Genomic DNA, 5,846 nt, shown 5'->3' with positions numbered 1-5,846 from the left:
GTGAATTCAATTCAAGGATACAATTCAATTGTATCCTTGTCAATCCTCTCATATGCCCATTAAGTATACGCTACGGATGTTTATAAGGTTTATATTCATGCTTATGTTGCTCCCAAAATTTGTACGACTGTTTCCTAACTCATTTTGGGTAGTGTAATGATAACCGTATTTCATGCATACACTTATTTTCCACATTTAGCTTCTTTCATCGACTGAGAAAACTAGAATGTTGTTATGATTTAGTGCATTAAAAATGATAATTGGAGCTGTCCTTGGTTTAATGATAATAAAAAAGAAAAAGAAGCACGAAACGATAAATCATAGTGGCCGCTGTCATTTGTTCATTATTCATGATCATTTGTTCTTTCCAGTTTCAATTCGCGATGGAAAATGGAAAAGAAAAATAAAGTGACTCATTCTTTTATATTTTTCTTTTTTTTTAGTTTGTACTCCGACAAAATGTGTCAGACACATGAAGCCGAATACAATTCAAAATAATAATTCAAACACATCAGAAAAAGCGGTTGAGGTAATAGTTGGATGGATGGATGAAAAACATTGTTAATGGCCCATATGAGAAATTGTGGTTGTGGTCTTGACAGATTGTGGCAGGTAATCCTCTAATGTACGAATAAATTACGAAATAAAAGATTATTTTCTGATTCAAATATACACGAGAGCTCCGTTTGCATTGCTATTTAGCACACACTAGGAGGTGCACGTGAACACTTGTACATTTTTTGTGAAGCTTTTTGTAAATGAGAGAGAGGAGTGAGAAAGAAAGTCTCCCACCGACCAATGACGGATGTGTATAGCCAGAATACTAAAATTGTAATCTCATCATTACATTGTGCACAACATCACTCACGTTTGCTACAAGATGAAGTTGAATGCAAACAAACAATTGTAATGTTCCAACGATAGTTCTTCCATGAGCTTTCCTCCCTCTCTTTATCTTCTCCGGGATGCATTCTTCTCCGAAATGGCTCCTTTCATTTAGAGCATTATAGACAAACGGAAAAGTCGAAGACAATCTCCGCTCACGAAAATTCAATGGCCGAAGGCTGCAAAAGTGCCGACGGTCCAGCGCGACGCAAAAAAACGGCGGTCAGTGCAAATAAAAGGAGAATGTAAGTGACTGCACATGATTGAGCTGTTGAAAACAGGCCGCCGGTGACGTTTAGCCAGACTGGTAAAGTCAAAAATGTTGAAATCCATCCAAAACGGATTAGCGCAACTTCCTTGACACCACTTGCTCCTGTTGTGTCGCGCTTTCTTTTGTATCATTGACATTGTTGATCTTCCTCATTTTGTTGTTGCTGTTTTCTTATGCTTGCATTTTGTACATCCATCCAGGCGTCCATGTGGGGCGGCATGGCTCAGTAGTGGTCTCCCAAACCAGAGGTTGGGGGAGAGGTGTGGGGTTCGATCCCCGGCCCCTGTGACAATGTCAAAATGTCTTTGAGCAAGATAGTCGATACTCCAGTTGCTCCTGATGCTGCGTTATCAGTTGGTGAATGAGGAAAAAGAGTTCAAGCACTTTTGAGTACCCCAGGTAGAAAAGTGCTTCAAAAGTGAAAGTCCATTGATCCGTCCATGCATTTTCAACACTGCTGATCCTGTTCAGCGCCGCGGGGTGCTTGGAGCCTATCCCAGCCGACTCCGGGCTGAAGGCGGATTACGCTGTGATCTGAACTGGTTGATAGTCAGTTGCAGGGCACAGACAGCATAGAGGCAAACAACCATTCAAACCATCACTGAGTGCAAACTGAACATGCACTGCGCCCACACACACCAACAGTTACTGAACATTTGATCAGTATTTACGTGTTGTATTTATTTTGAGTGGATAGTAGTCAAGCGATGGTAGTTTTTTCGTTTGTAATTGTACCGTGTTCTTGAATGTATGCTTTTATGTTCATTTTAGTGTCGATTGCGTTCTTTTCATTGTCATCTAATGTGCTGTTATCATGTGAGTTGGGCTTCGACGGTGGCAATGAGACCTCGGTCTCATTGGGTTTTATTTTCTGGTTGACAACAAATATTATATGAGTGGAAAAGTACAACTTACGGAGAAAATTAGTAGAGATATTAACCAGGCTTGCCAACTCACAGGCAATCTCTTTCATAAGATAAGATAAGGTAAGATAACCTTTGTTTGTCTCACAATGGAGAAATTCCCAATTTACAGCAGCAAATTATGAAAGGGAGAAAGTAGAAGACAAAAAGTATAGAAATAAATATAAAATATAAATATAAGCATATTAAAAATGGGTGAGTGGGGTTCAGTCCAGGTTTTCCGTCTATTCGATAGCCTGACAGCAGTCGGCAGGAACGAGCGGCAGTACTTCTCCTTCTTGCAGCACGGGTGTGTCAGTCCCTGGCTGAAAGAGCTGCACAGTGCTGTCAAGGTGGCCTAGAGGGGGTGGGAGGGTCTGTCCATCATAGCTGTTAGCTTAGCTAGCATCCTCCTGTTGCCCACCTCCTCCAGAGTGTCCAGGGAGCAGCCCAGGACAGAGCTCATAGCCAAAATAATCACTAACTTCTGTTTTTTTTTAGTTTTGGCTTCCCAACTGAAAATGAAAAGAATAAATGATATCTGGATCGAGTGGTAATGGCGCATTAGTGGCGAGTGGGCCAGCGGCCCTTCCCATCCAGTACCTCCCAATGGAATAGCGCGACACACCAAACGAGATGAAAGGCGGCGTCATTAACGGAAAACAGTGATGCATTCAAAGAATTGGAGTCTTTCATGATATTATGTAAACGCTGTCTATATGCTGCGTGGTTACTATTCCTCAGCCCTCCAGCATGCTCAACTAAACACGCTTTTTGAAGAGGCGATCCCAAGTCAGTTTCGTGTGTATATGACATCAAAGATAAAATGGCTTTACAATACAGCTAGTTTTTTTTCTCCCCCCCCATATGAATCATGCGCTGTAATAGCTTTGCCCTTACAGCTTTGTACTAATGTCATAATAAAGCCAGTGTCCCGCCATGTTTGGAATACAGCTCATGTAAGACGCTGCGTCTAGTGATGGGTCGCCTTGGATCCAAACGGGCCATCTCATCGTGTTGTTTTTCCCTCCCTGTAGGCATCGTCCTCCCGGGCCGCCGGTTGCTATGATGGGATTCCCACTGATGCAATATCGGCCAACCTCGGCTCAACTCTCGGGGTATGTCACCATCCTCTCGTTTCGTTGTTGCTCCCGAGAAAGCTCGGCTGTGCTTCTCGCTTTCCAAAATGCTTTGATTTGGGCACAGTTGGCTCGCACTGCTCCTCCGACGGGAGCGATGGAAGCTGTTGTTTTTTTCACTCCCTGAAGGCAAACCCCACCCTGCTTAACTCTTCAACCTGGCTGCCGTTGCCAACCACAAATTACACCCAGCCCTCCTCTGTCCTGCCCTCATTGTAGTCAACCCCGCTGTTGTGTCTCAAGACGTGTTAAGAAAGCGGTCGTTGCGGTTTCCCGTCGGGAGAATACAAGCGCCCCCTTGAGCAGATGGGTAAACTTGAGCGCGGCGCTTCTTAATTAGAGCTCGATGACACCCAGGTGACAGTTGCTGAAGGGGGGTTATTAAAAGCCCTCTTGTACGTTTTCTTCTCCTGCGCTGTGATGACTGTGGGGGTATTTTTTCTCTATTTTCTCTTATTTGATTCCAACAGAAGACACCCTGTACACACCGGAGCAACTTTGTGCCCGGCAGCTGCTCGTCCATGCTACTGTTATTTGCATAGGGAAATCCGAGTGTAGGCTTTGGTCAGTCCTCGCCAGACAATTCACATTCACCCCCACGCGTAGAACAACACACCTTTCATTACTTTCTCGCCACACCCAACGGGGGTTACGCATGGCGTAGAAAGCCCTGCGTTCGATGTTGAGTCGGAGGGGCTTTCATTTGCCTCTCATGCAAATAGCAACTGACTTACATGCAGCAGGGAAGACTCCATTCAGATAGGACCAAGAGCCTTCCTTAGCTTGGGCAAGGATGAAAGTTTTAACCGTCAGATGAAAGTGCTAGTGTGTCTCTACGGACACCCGTTGCGAATGACGCAATAAATAAACAATATAAGAATGTGATGACATCTGTGCACATTTTGCTGTTAAAAAAAAAATACACAAAAAAAAACAGACTGACAAACGCATCCTTGTGCATTGGCTGGAGTGATTTCCCCTGTACGGCTTTGGCAAGATGAGCTACTTCCACATGTAAATCTCCGCTGTATCGCAACACCCCCAACACTCAACACCATTGCGGACAATATAGGTAAATTCAGAATGAGTATAAATTAATGTAATAAAAAAATACTTTGCAGTGTTTATCACAGTATGTCGTTCATGTCCCAGCTATGTTGCATTTTTTTAAACAATAGTTAAAAAAAAAAGATTATGGGTTTGTACCAAATAGGTATGTATGGTGATGCTCTTGCAGGTGGGAAAGGAGAGCCACAGTGACCAATGAACTTTCCAGCCATTTATTGAGTGCTGAAAGAAAACGAACACGATAAAGCACACTTACGCAGGAGCGACATGTTGTCTGTCATGTTGAAACTGCCACGAGTTATCCCGGCACCACTTTTGCCTCCTCGCCCACTGCATCAATCAAACTGATTTTTTATTTTTATTATTTTTTTTTTGGTCGACATCCACACGTGTGCATGGTCCTTGGCGTGGTCTCAGTCTGCATCCCAGACACCCTCATACAAACGCAACAAAAAAAGCCCTTGTGCATTAGACAGCTGTCTCCTTTGAAGAACCCAAAAAGCCTTAAAAGTGGTGACCTCCTACTTTCATGGCTTCACCCGATTCGGCTCCTTTTTTGCCTTGTTAGCACGCCGTTTAGCTAGCTAGTACCTTACCGTGCTGCCTTCAATCTCTGAGTGCGAATCAATTGTATAAAGAGCATGACCAATTCAGTTTGGTGTTAATCGTCACAACGTTAGCATTATAGAGAGACAATTAGCTTATTCTTTGAATTTATTGTGAAGCTCCACAGAAGGAAAAGAGAAGCATGCGATGCTAACTATGGAACTAGAAATGGACTTGACTGTGATATAGGCTGTGTCCAAATTCACAGGCCGCGTCCTCCGAAGGCGGCATTTTCGGCCGCGTGACGACACTTCAGGCGCCACTCGACCGCACGTGGTTTCAAAATTCACATCAAGACCGCCCAAATTCGCCATGGTTTATGCGGTCCGTAGAGGCTACATAAGGAGGAGCCTTGAAGGACTCAGCCTACGAATTGTCTTCGTAAAATTTAGAAACCACATGCGATCGAGTTACGTCGTAAGTGACGTCATACGGCTGAAAAAATGCGGCCAGAAATGCCGCCTGTGGATTTGGACACAAATGGCAAGTCGACGATAATCAAATCCAACCAAATTGAGCAGTGGATCAGAATGAGCCATTGAATTGGTAAAGTGAGCATTATTACATTTGTAAATGCAGAATTCATTCAGTGCAGTTCTTGGATTGGATCTTAATATATTGCCGTTCCTAATGGAGTGACCAGTGAGTTTGCCTTTGTTTTAGATTTAAATGAGACAACGTTCCAACCACGGCAATCATGTGCCTATTTGCTCTAAAATGTTGAGCTATTAGTTCGGTTCGGTTTGACTGGGACGCTTACAATGGGCCGAAAATAAAAAGGCTTGATTTCTGGCTCAAGCTACAAAGTTGCACTTAACCACATCCTCTCCTCACTAAGCCTCCCGTGCACCTAAAGCCCCCTCCGTTGAAGTCCGTACTGTAAATGAAAGCTATAAATAGTAAAAATCGGAAGACGAATGGGGAGTGTGATAACGCAGGCGGGGTGTCCAATTGCCTCCCATTCACCGAGGGTAA

This window comes from Hippocampus comes, unplaced genomic scaffold, assembly GCF_001891065.2.
Source record: "Hippocampus comes isolate QL1 unplaced genomic scaffold, H_comes_QL1_v1.1 scaffold157, whole genome shotgun sequence".
Taxonomy (NCBI): domain Eukaryota; kingdom Metazoa; phylum Chordata; class Actinopteri; order Syngnathiformes; family Syngnathidae; genus Hippocampus; species Hippocampus comes.
This window is presented reverse-complemented; position numbering follows the sequence as displayed.